The sequence below is a fragment of the Pleurodeles waltl genome, chromosome 12 (genome assembly GCF_031143425.1).
Source record: "Pleurodeles waltl isolate 20211129_DDA chromosome 12, aPleWal1.hap1.20221129, whole genome shotgun sequence".
NCBI lineage: Eukaryota > Metazoa > Chordata > Amphibia > Caudata > Salamandridae > Pleurodeles > Pleurodeles waltl.
Window position 1 is genome coordinate 593629354 of NC_090451.1, and position 17322 is coordinate 593646675.

Here is a 17322-nt window from a genome sequence, read left to right on the forward strand (position 1 = left end):
CTGCCAGATCTCTCCGCTCCACTCAACAGGCTCTGGGCATTATCTATCGCATTGGAAAAACCAGCATTGGAGGACGATCCTTCACCTACATTGCAGCAAAGAGCTGGAGCAACCTACCCCTATACCTCAGACAAAGTCCATAGCTCACCATCTTCAGGAAGAACCTCAAGACGTGCTTTTTGAATAAGGCTCCCCCCCACAGCGCCTTGAGACCCTCACGAGTAAGTAGCCACGCGTTACAAAAACTGATTGATTGATTGATATGAACATGAGTGCATATGAATGGCATTTATTTGTATGGGTGACAGAGCCTGTGTCGCAATAATTTTTTTTTAAACAGGAGAAATTTAAAATGCAGAAAAATGTTCCTCAAAAATATAATATGGAACATTTTTCTGCACATTAAATTTCTTTCATTTAAAAAAATTATTGTATTTTCAGTTATACTTATGGCAAGGTGTCTTAAAACGAAGAGCTAACATAATCATCGAGGCAACTTTTCATTTTAATTTTCTCCTATTTAAAAGCATTCAGAAACATTATTTTGTTCACAGCTTCAAGATTGAGTTGACAAGGACTTTAATTTAGGAGCTAAATACCTTTGTGCTTCATTTTAACTCTGTGTCCCTGTCTTAAGTCTGGGTCTTGTTTCGGACTAAGGACTGCTAATTTATCAGGCCCTGCTATCTGCAGCCTGAGAATAATATAATAAACAAACACAGGTTTCCCTCAACTTTAAAATTAATGTGGGACCTTGTGTTTATTTAAAAATGAAATCAAGGTTGTGAGCTACTCTGAATGTGTCTGGGAGCTACTGGTAGCTCGCGATGAAGTGTTAGAGACACCTGCGTTAATGTGTGTTTATCTAAAATTATTTTTCACTAGCAAACATTATTGGATGATTGTGAGATTTAAACCCCAGTGTTCCGTTCAGGTGTGGCAATTAACGTTATAACGTGGTTCTGACGTTCAGGTTGAAAGTGTCCCGAGCCTAAAGTGCTGTACGTCCCCCACGTGGGCAATAACAGGCTCTGCAGGTGTAGGGAGCGTCAAGAGGCAGTACACCGGTCTGCTTCACTGGCTGGGTGGAGTTTGCCCTGGGCCGCTCCGTGACTTTCCGCTCTCACACGGAGCTTTGCTTCTGTTCCTTCTGTTTCCTCATTGCTACGAAGTTGGAAGGTGACAAGCAGAGGGACCGTGAGGTAAGAAACCATTTACAACATAATCAGAATACGGTGGTCTGTACTGAGCAGGTTACTAAAAAGTATGATTTTACAGCGCTAGCTGGTTCGAACGCCCCAGGTAAACCAACAGCCTCATCAGTATACATCTTGTTTCTGTGAAAGAGAAAGTGAAAGTAGTTTGTTGTGACCTTTCTCCTTATCATGTTTTCCATATAGCATTGTGCAAGCTCCGGCAGGAGATTTTTAAATGTTACCAACACCTTTGTTTTATGATGCTATCGACGTTCTCGGAAATACATTAATTTGCTGCTAATGAACAGCATACAGTAAAGTCCTAAGCAATGGTGCCTGGTGAACTGTGAATATGCACGGGTGTAAATGGCATACGATACACGCATGGAGTGAAGCAAGCGAGCCCAACTTCTAGTGAATTCCGCAAGGACCCCCCTGCGAACCTTTTAGAAAAACACACAGGCCAGAGTTGCACTTAAGCACAATTTGAACTTAAACTGGCTTAACTTTCAACGTTTTGTAGGAAATATTGCGATACTTTTGGGGAGCGCGGGGCAAACCTTACCCTTTGGTAGGAGTATTGATCTAAAAGCTCCCCGTGAAAACTTACATCAGTTCTAGGCACAAATGTGGGTCTTCTTTACAATTCACTTGAAATGTGCAAAAAATCAATAGGTAGTAAGTACATGCAGCTGATGAGCTAGAAAAAAACATTAATTTCTGTTAAAATCTGAAGATTACGCAACAGATAGTGGGTTATTTTAGTGCTGAAAAGTAGGGGGATCGCGACTGATCCCGGTTCTGGCACCTGTTTCTGGGCCGGACGTGGGATCCGGATGATCAGTGGTAATAGGCTGAATTTGTCCTTGTGTCATTGTGTGACATAGGACACAATTCTGCAGCGCCTACACGTTGTACGCATTGCGTTGTGTTCATCAACCTGCAGGCACTGGGGGACTTCTTGGAAGGCCCTGTAACATTTCACTGGAACAATAGGAGTCCTGGGAACTCTTTTGAGTATCCTGGTTACAGCCACCAGGCACCCCTCCTTGGCTTGCCTTATCCCAAGTAGCCAACACTTCACAGTCTCATCCCTGGTTCCACTCACACATCAGCCTGCGTGGGGATGTCAGGTATACTGCTAGCTGTGATAGGCAGCACTGCTTAGATGAACAATGATAAACAGCCACATGTGTGGGGGATACTGGCAACCGAAGCAGACTGCTTGGTGTGTAAAGGCATAGTGCCCTGACCTTTGATTCAGTAGCACTGGAAGGACAAGACACATACACCAATCAGTTGGTGATTACTTGTGCATTCAATAACACTAACTGTGGAACATGTCCCAGCAAATTCCTGAGCCCTGAGGTCATCACTTATTTCCTTCAACGTGGCCAAGATCGTTTTGGGTTTTTGCCCATTCACAGCCAACCGTGGCACCATCAGCCTTTTTAATGGGCTACCCTAGCATGTCATTCTGCTCAATCCGACCTGCATCCCACACCTTCCCAAGCCAGGATCCTAGCCAGTAGCATTGCTCTCTCTCCCACTAGATTGCAATGTCCTGTGACAAATTGGGCTTGAATGGTAACAATGTGCTTGGCTTCATGAGACCTTAATGGAGGAAAAAGTGGAATGTCTCAGTTGACATATTTGGCCTAAAAAAGTGAGTTCACATGGTGAGTGATATACAGCGGAAGAGGGATAATCATCCGTTCTTGGTCCTTGGTGCATATTGTTGGTGGAACATGATGAAACCTGTTTACATACAAGTGAGCAACAATATACTGGAGCAACACCCAGATCATTCTACGACAGACCTAGAGAGCTTGCTCATTACTAAAGTCTGTCACAGCTGCCATGGCTTTGTGGGTCTGGCACAGTCAGAGACAAATTATGTGAGACAGGGAAGCAGTAGCCTGAACCTACCTTCCTGTCTTCCAAATCCATGGCATCCAGAAGTAGCAAGTACTGGTCAGTCATGCACATTCCTTTAGGACGTATTGACACAACTGCAGGTGGAGGAGAAGAGAGAGAGTCATGGTTATAGGCTAGTCCGATTTACATCGAAGTAACATAACCTAGCTCAGTTAAAAGTGTCCTGTGCAGAAGGTCCACAGGTGACTCTAAGGGGGATCATGTCATTTTTTTACATTCATTTAATCGGCATGCCATTTCTTCATGGACTTTTCCTCATGTACTACAATTTCATCATATACCATCTCATCATTTGCCATTTCATTGTAAGTAATATAATACAAAAATACATAACCAATATATAAGGGATAAAGGACCTGATTTAGATGTTGGTGGACCGGTTACTTGGGTCACCTGTCTGCCGAAATCTAAATCCTATTCTATCCTATGAGATTTAGATTTAGGCGGACGGCATATCAGTCACCGTTATGATGGAGTAACCTGTCCACTGAGTTCTAAATCAGGCCCAAACTCTTCCTCTGCTGTACATTGTTCCATAACAATATAAAGAAATAAGGCCGAAGGTCGAGATCCTTTATAAGGTGAAAGAACTCTGAGGTGACTTTTATCCTTCTCATATATGCCAGGTTGTACTTTTATCGGCTATAATACATGGTCACACCATCACCTTTCCCACAAACCACTTAAAACCTTGGTGTATAGTTCTTTCATATGAAAGAGCGAGCATATCTGCAAACATAAAGAATAAAATAAGACCTCTAGTGCAAAATGAAATACCTCAAAACCCTGGTAGATATTTGATGCAAACACATATTACAAACAGTTCAATACAAGTTAGTTCTTATTTACACAATATTGCAATATTCTTCAAGTACCACGACATTCAGGGATATTAATGGCTCTGCTGCATACCACCAGGTCCTATAGTCACATGTTCGGACGAGAATATATGTGTAGAGAGATGTTCAAGAGAGAGGGATAGGTGTTTTATGGTGGTAATTGTAGGGTAGGACAGACTCATGTCTTGGAAACAGAGAGTCTGGACAGTATAACCTAAATGCAACTTCTCCTTGTACAGCTGTAGCAGGATGCTTTCGCTACCGCAGTAGGACATGACTAGTGTTTTATGCCTGTAGATTTTCCTAATTGTGCAAAATGTCTGTATTGAAATGTCAAGATATGTTTGAAAAACAAAGTTTGTATTGAAAAAAAGTTAGTTTTTATTAAAAAAAAAAAAAAGCTGCAGTAGCTCAGAATGTGTAGAAACATGCAGAAAGATTCTAGCTTTTCTCTTTTTAAGGAGTGCAAAGATTAAACATATTCTCAGTGCTTGTCATTGTAAGCTATTAACATACGCAGGAGAAAGAAAAGCAACATTAAATGTTTGTTGCTTTAAACAGCTGCTTCAGGTATGCTCAGTGATCTGATCTAACTTTCACCTGGCTGCTGCCAGCACGCACTGTCTCATCAGAACTAAACTGTAATAACTTGGAATAGTCGAGTTCTGATGTCTTCGCTTTATAATCGGTGACTCAGTGTGTCACAAGTTGACAGTTATAAAGAAATGAGAAACTGCTGTTTATACATGGGTTGCAGAATTGCATATATTATAATATGGATAATATTTTTAGGATGAGGAAGGGTTTAGGATAAGAGGTTAAGGGTGAAGGATTAAAGGTAAGTGGTTAAGGATAGAAGTTTAAATGTAGGAGCACAGTGCTAAAGTTAAGGGGCAGAGGAATAACGGTGCTAAAGTTAAGGGGCAGAGGAATAACGGGCCAAGAAAATAAGGTAAGGTGATAAGTATAAGAGTTCATAGAGTAGGAGTGAAGGTAAGAGTTTAAGGAGACAGATAAGTGTAAAGGAATTAGTTTGAGGGGCTGACATACTGGCAGAAAGGTAAGCGAGTAAGATATGGGGTTAAGGGCAAGGGAGTTAAGGGAGCAAGGGTAAGAGGGTAATGGTCAGGGGTAAAGTAAAGAAGTAAAGTTATGGGCTTTAGGGTGTAAAGGTGAGGGGATAAGTCATTAGAAGTAAGATGATACAGGTTAGACATATTGGTTAAGGATGTGAAGGTAACCTTACGGGTAAGGTGTAAGGGTATGGGTTATGGGTAAGGGGCAAAGGGGATAAGCAATTAAGGATGCAAACGTAAGGGTTTATGGGTAAGGTTACAAGGGTTAAAGTTAAGGAGTTTAGGGGTAAGAGAATACAGTTAAGGGGAAAAGAAGTTAACAGATTATGTGTGTCATGATAAGGGATTGAGGGTAAGGTTAAGGCTAAGAGGGTAAGGGGTTCAAGGACAAAATTAATTAGGGACTATGGTAAGAGATTTAGGGCCAGATGTATCAAATGGTTTTTCCCATTCTGTGTCAATGGGAAAATGTGTCCGTACATACGGCCCTTAGATTATTTCCGTACATACGGCCCTTAGATTATGGGGTAAGAGATTAGGGATGTAGAGTTATAGTGGTAAGTGCATGATTAAGAAATTATGGTTGACGGAACAAAAGGAAAATAATTTAAGGATGTAAAGTTAAGGAGTTAGGGGTAACAGTTTTAGGGTAAAAGGGTTATGGTTTTTAGAAGTTAGATTTTTTTTATTAGAATGGGGTAAGGTTAAAGCCAAAATCTAAAGAAACAATGAAATAGTCCCAATGAAATTGTGAAAAAAAAAACGCTTACTTGCAGAATGGCTAAATGGTAAACATTGATGTGAAATGGTCCCTCTTGGAACCAATGCAGTGGAAGGTTATGTGGCGCTCCTTTCTACAATGATTCCACATGTGTGTGGCATGCTGACTTTTAACAGGGACTAGTCTGTAGTAGGTAAACAGCGAAATTTACACCATCTGCCCCATCCCTCTGTTCACCTGTACTCAAGCTCTAATGCCTGCCCCAAAACACATATCTCACACATTTCTGAGTATTTAATGTTTTAGTCTGAGTCAGTTATGCCGATAAATCAGTTTATTCCTGCATGCCTCTGATCAACTGTGATAAGGTTTTGGAGCCTATAATCCCAGTTGTCTCTGTTAGACATCTTTTGACAGGTAGTTTTAGTAGATAGTATTTGATCTTAAGCTACCATGCATCAATGTTTTGGTAGGGCACAGAATCACTTCCACCATGCATCCTATTTGGCTTTCTAGAGCGCTCTATGTTTTTCACCTGAAAGGTAAAGCAACTTCACAAAGCGGTTTACAGCCTAATTTAGGTTTTGAACAGAACTAAAAATCCTCCAGGTTATAGTGGAAACTGTAAATATGGAGTTGAACTCACCAGCTGAATTTTCTCTACAACACCTTTCCTCTGGTGATTGGATTTTACTCCATATTAAGGGGGTCATTACGACCTTGGCGGGCGGCTACCGCCGTGCGGCCGCCAATGCGGGCGCACTCACGCGGCCCCCATTATGACATTCCCGCTGGGCCGCAACATAGGAGCCGGCTCCTAATGGAGCCGGCGGTGTTGCGGCCATGCGTCGGGTGCAGTTGCACCCGTCGCGCTTTTCACTGTCTGCTATGCAGACAGTGAAAAGCTGTCCGGGGCCCTGTTAGGGGGCCCCTGCACTGCCCATGCCAGTGGCATGGGCAGTGCAGGGGCCCCCAAGGGCCCCAGGACACCCCTTACCGCCAGACTCTTCCTGGCGGTGCAAACGCCAGAAGCAGGCTGGCGGTAGGGGGGTCATAATCCCCAGGGCAGCGCTGCTTGCAGCGCTGCCCTGGCGGATTATCACCGCTGGGGCTAAAACGGCGGTAAACCGCCGGCCCCGGCGGTGCGACCGCGGCGCTACCGCCGCGGTCGTAATAAGGGCCTCCGTACCGCCAGCCTGTTGGCGGTACAGACGCCACATTACCCCTGGCGGTCTCTGACCGCCAGGGTCGTAATGACCGCCTAAGTGTTTTGGAGGATTTTCAGTTCTCTACGCACTCCAAACAAGGCACCTTACCTCTTGTAGGAGGATGAGCGTTGTTTCTTTTATGAAGTTGGGCATCTTCCTATCTGACATTCTATGTGCTTGGTTACAAGTAGTGGAAAGACGTACTATGTCTTTAGCAGCATTTGGCAGTGGGTTACTAAAATTTCATGAGGGCTCTCAGGTGATGGAGCCACACTTGGCACTGGAGGTTCATATATTTCGAAGCACTTCAGTTGAATGTGTTCGTGAGAACCTTGCATCTTCACTTGATATTGCGTTTCCCCCTGGCCATGGTGCTGGCTCATTTAGCGGTGAAGGTGTTGGCTTAAAGATGTTGCAGCAGTGTTGTTTTAAAATGCGGGGGCCAGGGTGGTGTTTAGCAAGTCGGCAACAGTTCCTAATGTAACCTATGGTGTCACATGGTATCGGTAATTCCATTACAAGAATCATGTTGTGTGTTGTAGGTATTGGCACATTCTTTTGCTGTAGGTGACTTCTTTGACTTAAATTCGTTAGTATGTAGATGTCATGGTGATTTTTACAGTTCATGTTATGTGACCATGTAAATTGGGGCCGAATTGCTAAAACCATTGCGGTGGTGGCCATCGGGGGAGCTACCTGTATATACATACATGTTTTTATATTTTTGATTTCCCTTTCTTGTTAGTTGTGTGGGCTGGATTTTTATCTTGTTTTTTTGTCAGCCCAGTGTGGGATGTGTCTTGCATCTGGTATGGCTTTAAGAACCCAGTTGTCCTAAAGGGTTGCACGGAGTACTTTTATAGGAGTGATCAATTAATGTAATCGTGGCAGTGCTTAGGCAAGTGTCACTTAATGTGCTTTTCAGCACCGTGCACCGCCCTCTCCAAGGCCCCATTCCCTTGCCACACAGTGTAATTTCCAATTGAGTTGGCAGGTCTGATTATAGATCTGTGATCACTATGGTTTTTAGATGTTCGTGTAAACTTTGCACTGGCTTGCCTTTAGATTCTTTGCCAAACGCTTTGTAGTCCGATTTCATGTACAAAAAAGAATCAACTTGCCCTCTGCACCCCCCACCCCCCCGACCCAAAGAACATGCTTACAGATCTATCCATGACTAATTCCATTGATCATATCTTGGTGCTTTTATCCATCTACACTTTTAAGACAAACCAGTATAAAAAGATTATCTATTTTGATTGGCTTTGTTTTTACAAAGACTTCTCATTCAAATTACACAATGCTGAGGTCATTGGTACATCACCACTGGATATTGCACATTTACAATAAAGTTGGTTTCAAATTAAAGCCTTTGCAACTTTCTCTCGTAAAAGTAGTCTTTCTGTAAAGTGGAATAATATAGAATGGATTAATGTACGTGGTACCCATTTATTCCCTCTTCAGTCATTTATTATTCACTTTATTAAGCGTAACTTTATGCTATCTGGTTCAGATGGCAAATCATATATTTTTGAATTTGATATAAAAAAAGCTCAGTAAATATAGAATAGGTAACGGCGTTTTGCCGTATTAAGAGTACTGATACATGTACACTACATACTTTAAAAAATCCCCAAAATATATAAAACGATGGCAACGTTTATTTGCACATAAGTTACACATTTTAGATTTTGATGAAGATCACTTTAAACCATGAAATAACGACAGAGATGATTGTCCATACTGAATGAAAACCCGACCTTGTTTCATTAGTAACACGGGATCTAAAATTCAGTTTTGCAGTTCAAAAAACTCTTTCACTTTAGAAAAGGACTTACAGCAAAAGCTGTTGTCAACTGAATGGAGCTGGTTTCAATAGGTTTATTATGCTATACATGACTCAGACCAAATGAGACAGAGCCACCCTGCCCCCATTAATTGTATACTTTAACCATTTAGCTGAGAGTAACTACATGGAGTAAACCGGACAGAAGATATACATATCTTGGATGGCGTTGGGACAGGAACGTCCCCTTCATGCTTATGGGTGTATAACCTCTACCTTGAATGTCCCAACTGTAAGGGAATCTGGTATCTTGACTTTTTTAATTTGGCCCATCTAACACGTCAGTCTAGTATGTGCACTGAGACTTAAGCCTGTGCATGGTAAAGCTAATGTCCAGAACCTTGTGTTTAAGCACTCACCTGTTTCTTGTTGACTTCTGTGACCAGCCTCTCTTTTGTATGTGACCATACATCATACCATTTATTCATGGTTTCTTTAACTTTACAGTTCATTTCCCCATCTGTGTTAATCTATTACCAGATGTATGTCCATGTATTTGTTTTGCTATTTCCTGAAACAATTAAGGGAGGCTTTTCCAGACAGTTCATTTGTCTTCCAGTACATATTCTTATGTATTGGTAAGCCATTTATTATTTTCTTTAAAACATTTTTGGCTCCAATATATTGGCAGCACTCATACACGACAATACACAGTACAATCTTAGATACAGCCCCCATCATCTGCTGTTTTCAAGCCCATTGTATGTCCATCCCTTGCCCCAAATATTGGCATGTTTCTGTAGCCAGTCCCTTACCTGCTAAATCAGTTGTTCCTTTTTGGTACACCAGTCAACCCGCAGGCACCACTCAGCCAAGGAGGGAGGCTGGGAGAATTTCCATTTGTGGTTAATGTCTCACTTGGCGACCACTGAAGCCTCTCCCACCATTGTCCACTAGCAAGCAAGGGTTTTTAAGAGAGACTGAAACGAACAAATGGGAAGCAGGGGGTGGCTTTAATCCACAGATGTAGGTATACTAATGTATACTTTAGTTCGTACACTTACGCTCAACCTAAAAATGAGGTGTAGTATCAGACCAGAAATTCCTCTGTGGACTTTTTTAAAGAAATTAAAAAAAAGAACATGATTTTGATTAAGATTATGTCTGCAATGCAGCTAGATTTAGAAACCAACCTGCGTTCAGTGCAGTCATACTAAAAGCTCAGTGCAATCGTAATAAGTCACGAAAATGACACCGCGTTCAATCCCTGTTAATCAGTTATCCATATAGCTCAGAACTCAGCTAGGTGAGATCTTAAAGTACATGAAGAACTTTCAAAGCCACTCTAAGTAAGATATTAGGGTGAAATTGTGCTAAAAACTAAAAATAATGCATCCCTTCTGGAAGACGGAGGCCAAACATTCAAACAAGTCACTTAGAAAAATATATATCCATATAATTGATATTTCAGTAAAGCCAAAAAGAAAATACAGCTTTGACTGCCCTTCCGACCTATGATACTAAAGTGCATACGTGCTAGGTTTCCTAGAACACAACTCCCACAAGACGGGTGAAGTAGATAATTATGTCTGTACATGCAAGCACCACCGAGGGACCAGAATAGCCATCAAGGTAATGCAGTTGCACTTAAAGTGGGTGAAAAAAATCTCATTCTCAATTGGCTCAAGATGCTGTCAAATGGCAGAAAATCTCTTTAACTCTCCTACCAGCTTTGCATATGCATCCTCAAATGTTTTTATTCTCTGCATTTTCTCCAAACAGACCTGAAGTGTTGGGACTATTCCTGTTCTGCAATTTTAAAGGAAGAAAGAGCGAGCTAACGACAGTTACGAACAGCTGACGATGTTTGCCTATTCTGGAATTCTGGCTCTGCATAGAAGTTCCAAAAAGTACCAAACCACCCTTCAGGATCTATCTTAACCTGACAACCAAGATTAATAGAAGCAAAACGCTCTTCCCTAAACTGCCCCAGCTTCTTACAAGTAAAATCAAGCATTTGCAATGCAATGGGTCTCACATTTGCTTGAGTTAAAGCGTTAAAGCTATTAGCGTTGTAAACGTCTAACAGGACTTTTCTTGCCACATAAACTCAAAAGTAAAACAGTTTCACATAAGCGAACTGACGGCCGCCATGAGCGCAAAGCAAACACACAAAAGGAAACAGAAGTTCGCTGGCAGTGAAACGTATCGGCAAAAGTGCAATTATCCATGTAACGGGCAAAAGTACAATTATCCATGTAACAGGGTCGATATCTTGCAAAGCGCTATACTACTGCCCAGCGAGATTGCGCTGCCTACGAAATAAAGAGAAAAAGTAGAGCAGAAACCATACGGAAAGTATGGAGCCTCGTATGTTTTCAGTAGTTGCCTGGTGCTCTCGAGGGGGGCTAAACATTGTAAAAGGCATGCCTTTCACTAATCAAATCAAGCTAATTTTAAAAGGCAACCCCATGAACCAAGAATCTGATGGGCTTGACATGGGCGTGGTTAAAAGTCCACAGAGAGATTACACCAGGGACAGAGCGCTTTGCGCTCGACCCTAAAAGAACATTAAGCCAAACCTCAGCACCTGCCTGCTGGCAACAACAACACTGATCTGAAACTGTGGTATACATTCTGTTAAGGTCTGCGGGATATAATATGCCATCCATCGAGACGAGAATGACATTCTCTTAAAATGTGCCCCTCTAATGACTTATGGCCAGTCTTTGAGATGGTCTGCCAGTCGCTTTCAGAGACCTTGCATTGTGTTTATAACCAGACTTTTCTAGGAAGGTTGTTACCTCTTCCTGTGTAGCAGCCTATACCAATTCCCAACACCCTGGACTTAAATCTTATGAGCGTGCCCATGACGAGATGGGGCTCCAAGATTACTTCCGGACAACTATGATGCATAAAATGGTTAATCCACTGAACATTAAGGAAGAAACAATTGCAGTGATCACCACATTGTGCAGACAATTCTTGCCATGTGATATATTTGCCCCTTGAAAAAAAAGATGATCCAGCTCCTTAAAACCACACGAATTCCAATACCTAATCTCATTTCTGGATATAGTTAATCCAAAATAGTGACATTTGTGTAACATAAAATACATATACCCAGCTGAAATATGATTTGATACATACAACGCTTTCATCCACCTAGAAAGCTCCTCAAGCACCTTATACCTGGTTTTCTTTTTGCTGTCTCAATAATAACTGGCAAGCTCATTTCTGATTTCTGCATCATCTTTTCTAGAAAAAAAAGGAATCTAGTGTCACACTTCCTGCCAACAACCTTGCCAGCAAATCTAAAATCGCCACCAGTATGTCTGCACATGGGAGAATGCCAGACCTCCTTGTACTGTCTACTTTTTTGTTTCCAAAATACTTTATTTGGTTAACAGAACCATCAACGTGCAAAATATAAACATTATAAGCAATCACAAATGCATTATAAAAACATACATCATAATAGAATTAAAATAAACCTCAAAAGTACAGACACATTTAATCAGTTGTAATACGCACCCCCAAAAGATGACAGTTGTTAAAAAAATAACAATTTAAAGATTTAAAAAGAATCCCTATACATAATTGTTAAAATGATGCACACTTGAAAGTGCCATAGTGGAACACAATCTAAGATCTAGGAGTTTTGGTGTGCATGGATTTACTAGTTTAAAATTAAATACCGCTATCACATTTTACCCACCAAATAGAGACTGTGCATTCCTTAACCACTTACCCGTGGGCGAATACTCCTACAGTGACACAATTTACAAAGTCAACAAACAGCAGGCTATATTATTCCAACCATAGTTCATACTTAAAACTAATTGTCAAATACCTCAGCAACTCACTCAACTCTCATTGAAAAACCAAACATTTTGCACGCTTGTCCCGTACACTAAGCAGAAAACGGCTTACTGCAAATACAGTGGGGCCAGAAGTATTCTCACAGCTACTGAATAATAAGAGGTACCCATATTCTGCAAATTTGCTGTACCCACTTGCGATGCACGCTGACAAACTGGACACGTGACAGAGGATAGGTCCCTCTTCCAATATGAATTAAAAAACAAAACAGGTAAACAACCCAGGCAAAACCGTACATAGAGGCTCTTAGCTAAAGGAGGGGTCATGGGATCAAAAAAGGCCTCAAACTGGGGATGCAACTTCTAGAAACTGGTTGTTCAAACTACCAGAAGACCCAGTCACAATCTTCTGCTCAAGGACATGCTCCTAATAAGTGGATTTCAGTCTTGCAATCTCAGACCTTCTCCAACAATCTGGTCATCCCAGGTTTCCTGAACCTAAAGGATAAAAACTTGACCCAGGGAAATTTAGAGGCACCACTCATGTTCAATATATCACCAAGGCACTTCCTATACTTTTATCTCTGAAGTAGCTCAAATCCGTACCAAATAGGTAAAGCACTTCAATTGAGCCAGATCGGCAATTCACTTGAAGCCCAGATCTAAAAAAAAAAGTGGTACCGGGACTGAAATTAGTGATCTAATGAATAAATTCTCAGCCACGGCCAGCTTCTGAATGTCAACACATCCCCAAATTTCAGCACCAAAAAGTGCATCACTTTGAGCCTTTGCTTGATAAACCTCAAGAGCAGGGAAGATGGGTTGTGAATAAGATTGCTTATGTAAACTATAGATAGCTTTGGATCTGTGAACCAACAACAGAGAGCTTTTGGTAATTTGAGCGTCCCAAGTTAATTTATCAGTTACTGTAACTCCCAAGTAATAAAAGCTAAAAACCCTTTCACGGGGCACATCGTCTACCATTATAGCACAGTTCCTAGCTTTCCCTGATCCAAATATCACAAATTTGGTTTTATTAGCGTTCAACTCCAGGCCCATATGTTTACAAAAACCCACAAACTTATTTGAGCCTCTTTGGACCCACCGGGGTCTAATAGCACCTTCTTACCATTCAGTAAGGGGGATTCATTGTTACAGGCCATAAGCTCCTCAACCACTTCATTAAAATACAACGTAAATAGTGTAGGGGCAAGGACGCATCCCTGTCGAACACCATGAGCAATACAAATGCAGTAGTTCAATTCCCCTCTATTGCCCCAGAAAACCTGAGCATAATTACATTCATGCAACCTGGCCATAAGATTAATAAGAGTTTCAGGTACCCCCTGTTAAAGCTAGCACCTCCCAAAGGCTCTCTCGTGGGACCAAGTCAAATGCTGCATGCAGATTTACAAATGCAACATATAGGTGGTCATTGCGAACATGGCGGTTTGGACCACCACACCGGCGGTGGCGGTAATTTCCACCAACGGCATGGCGATCCAGACCGCCATATAATGAACGTTGCAGAACCGCCACAGATGAAATGCTCCTGCCACCAGGTAGCCAGGCGGTGGTGGCATTTCAGATCCAACAGGGCAGCGCTGCAAGCAGCGCTGCAAGCAGCGCTGGCCGCCGAATAATGAGTCTGATTCCACCAGCGGATTACACTGCCAGGGAAAGGCTGGTGGAATGAGTGACTCGGGCCCCCCTGGGGGCCCCTGCTCTGCCCATGTACTTGGCATGGGCAGTGCAGGGACCCCCATGCACAGCCCCGTTGCGCATTTCACTGGCCAATTTACGGAGCCGGCGTTAATGTTCAGGCCCTGTTTCCAGCTGGGCCGGCGGTTGGAAACACTGTTTCTGACCGCCAGCTTAGCTGGATGTTCAATATGTCGTCGACCGGGGGGTTCTGTGCACTGGCAGTCTTCTGTCGACTGTCAGCTCCGAGATCGTAATGAGGGCCATAATCTTTGCCTGCCTATCAATGCATATTTCCAATATATGAGTGCAGATCTAAAGGCCTGGTGGAAGTGCTTATTTTGGCACAAAAGCCAGCTTGTGGAAAGGATAAGATTGCATTTAGTTTGGTCCAACTAAGCAACTTGTTGACAATCTGCCTTGCAAAAATTGACAATTAGGCTAATGGGCCTATAATTCGAAGGATTGCCAGCATTTCCCTTCTTAAACACTGGAATAATTTCCACCCTTTTCCAGGTGTCAGGGATTTCTGCCCCAGCCACAATCGCATTAGATAATTAATTTATGTAGGGAGCCCACCCTCAGGGTTCAGACTTGTGCAGGTCACTGGAATCCGGTCAAGTCTGGGGGCCACAGCTGTTTTTAACTGACAAATCTGCAGCATAGGTATCGTCTAGGCTGAAAAATGGCTCTCTACATCCCTGCGTGATGGGCAAGTGTGTGGGCTGAATGGAAGTGAGCAAACTCTCAGCCTCAGAATGTGGACCTGGAATGCTTTGGGCATACAGAGCTGCAAAATGCTCTTCCCATTTCTCTGGTTGAATATTATAGCAATAAGTATTAGCAGTGTTTGCGCTCCCATGGGAAACTAGATGGCAAAATGTTTGACTCTCATTAGATTTGACAGCATGCAACAGTGTTGAATTGTAAAACAATGTACCCACCCTAGGGGCATTCCTATTCCAGATACAATTTCTAAAAAAAAAAAAAAAAGAAATCCAAATGCTTGAAATAGCTATTGCACTCTCTAATGGGGATATTTATAAACAAAAATAAAAGTAGCGGTAAAATAGACATTTTAATAAGTGCAACCCTACCGACCAATGTGCCCATCTTTCCAACAACCCTCAAAACTTCTTCAGCATTACAATATAATTTAGCTGAAATAATTGAGAATAGCTGTTGTAACGAAAACACCTCCATAGCATTTGGGGCTATTACGATTACCTTGTTGCTGCAGAGAGCCAGGTAGATCACTCACTGCAGTGTTAAAAAGCAGCAGCTCTGTTTTATTTTGATTGATTTTATATCCCCCAATACTCGTGAATTCCTGAAACTCGTCCAAGATCTTCTGGACATTCAATTTATCAGGTTTCAAAGAAAAAAATAATGTCATCAGCGAACAGCTTCAATTTAGACGCACCAACCAGTGATGCATAGATCTCTTTGCTCCAAATTTTACCAGCCAGAGGCTAATCAAAAATGTAAACAAGATTGGAGAGAGGACAACCCTGACGGTTGCCTCTATTAATTGCCACTTTCCCTGCCAACCCCGAATTCACAAGTATCTTGGCCTGTGTACCTCCATATAGATTATCCAGCATCAGAATGAATTGTGCCAAACTTCCTTAGGCTAAAAAACAGCACCTTCCAGTTAACCAGATTAAATGCTTTCTCCGCATCGATCATTATTATTGCTGCACTGATCTGATTACATGTGAAATAATTTATAACCTGTTTTAAAAAACAGGTGTTTGCTGCCATCGAGAGGTGAGAAACAAGCCCGCTCTGGTCTATTGAGATTAAAGCCTGAGCAGCCGGAATATTCCATATAGCCCATACTTTCAACAGCAGTTTGCAATCCACATTTAATAGGCTAATGGGCCAATATGAATTCACATTACTAGGACTTTTATCTCTTTTTAAGAAAGTGCAAAAGTTGATTCCTTAAAAGCAGAGGAGACTTCCCCACCCCTCTTAATAAAGTTGAATAAATCAGTAAGGGAAGGTGCAAGTTCTGCTGCAAATGTTTTGAAGAACTCTGTCGGAAACTCATCGTTCCCACACGTATTACCACTGACCATTTTTAAGGGCTTCCTGCACCTCTGTGACAGTTATTTTAGCTCTGTTTATTTCTGCTATAGCGCTTGAGAGCTGGGGTAGCGTTATTGACTGATTATACCCCTCCACACTTGTTTGCACAACTGAATACTTAGGGCCATATTTATACTTTTTGACGCAAAGCTGCGCCGGTGCAGTTTTGCGGCAAAATTTTTAGCGCCGGCTAACGCCATTTTGATGCGCTGTGCGGGCGTCAAATTTATACTTTGGCGCACGGCGGCGCAACCAACAGGTGGGAGTCATTTTTTTTTTTTTACGCACACAGCGGCGTCAAGTCGGAAAGGAAAACAACGTTAACGCGACGTAAATGACTGTGGGTCGAATTACGACAGCGCAACCCGGAAAGCGCTGTTTTTTTTTTACGCAATAGCGTCAAATTTACCCGCAAACACTGCCCTTTCAGCAGAGGAGAGCCAACATGGATCCCAGATGCCACTACAGACCCCAGGAAGATGACAGCAGACCAGGAACCAGCCAGGATGATCCATACAGGAATCAGGACATATATAGAAAATAAAGAAAGTGTCGCTTCAGTGCAGAGGAGCAGGAAATCCTGGTTAAAGAGGTGACGGAACACCAGCACCAACTGTTCATCACCTCTAAGTTGCCAATCAGCAGGAGAGAGGCCATATGGCAACAAATTGTTGACAAGATCAACAGTGTGGCAGAAGTACGCAGGACAGTCACCGAGTGTAAGAAACGCTGGCATGACTGCAAACGTAGGACAAAGGAAAAAATGGCCAGGAACAGGAAGGCAGCACTGCAGACTGGAGGGGGGAGTCCAGCACACCAGGAGGCCCTGGACCACATGGAGGAGATGGTCGCAGCCGTCATCCCTGAGGAGATCGTCACAGGGATTCAAGGACAGGACAGCGCAGACTACCACGAGACAACGCACATGCAGGGTAAGTCGCA

At 42.4% G+C, this 17322-nt stretch overlaps 1 protein-coding gene across 1 annotated transcript in view; it reads left to right on the top strand.

Annotated features, from left to right (window-relative positions):
• The first annotated feature begins 1015 nt into the window (after positions 1-1015).
• Positions 1016-17322, top strand: part of LOC138268283 (NACHT, LRR and PYD domains-containing protein 12-like) — a 953091-nt gene continuing 936784 nt past the window's right edge. The window contains exon 1 of the mRNA XM_069217781.1: positions 1016-1202. The gene's annotated coding sequence lies outside the window, so the exon portion shown is untranslated. The remainder of the gene's footprint in view (positions 1203-17322) is intronic.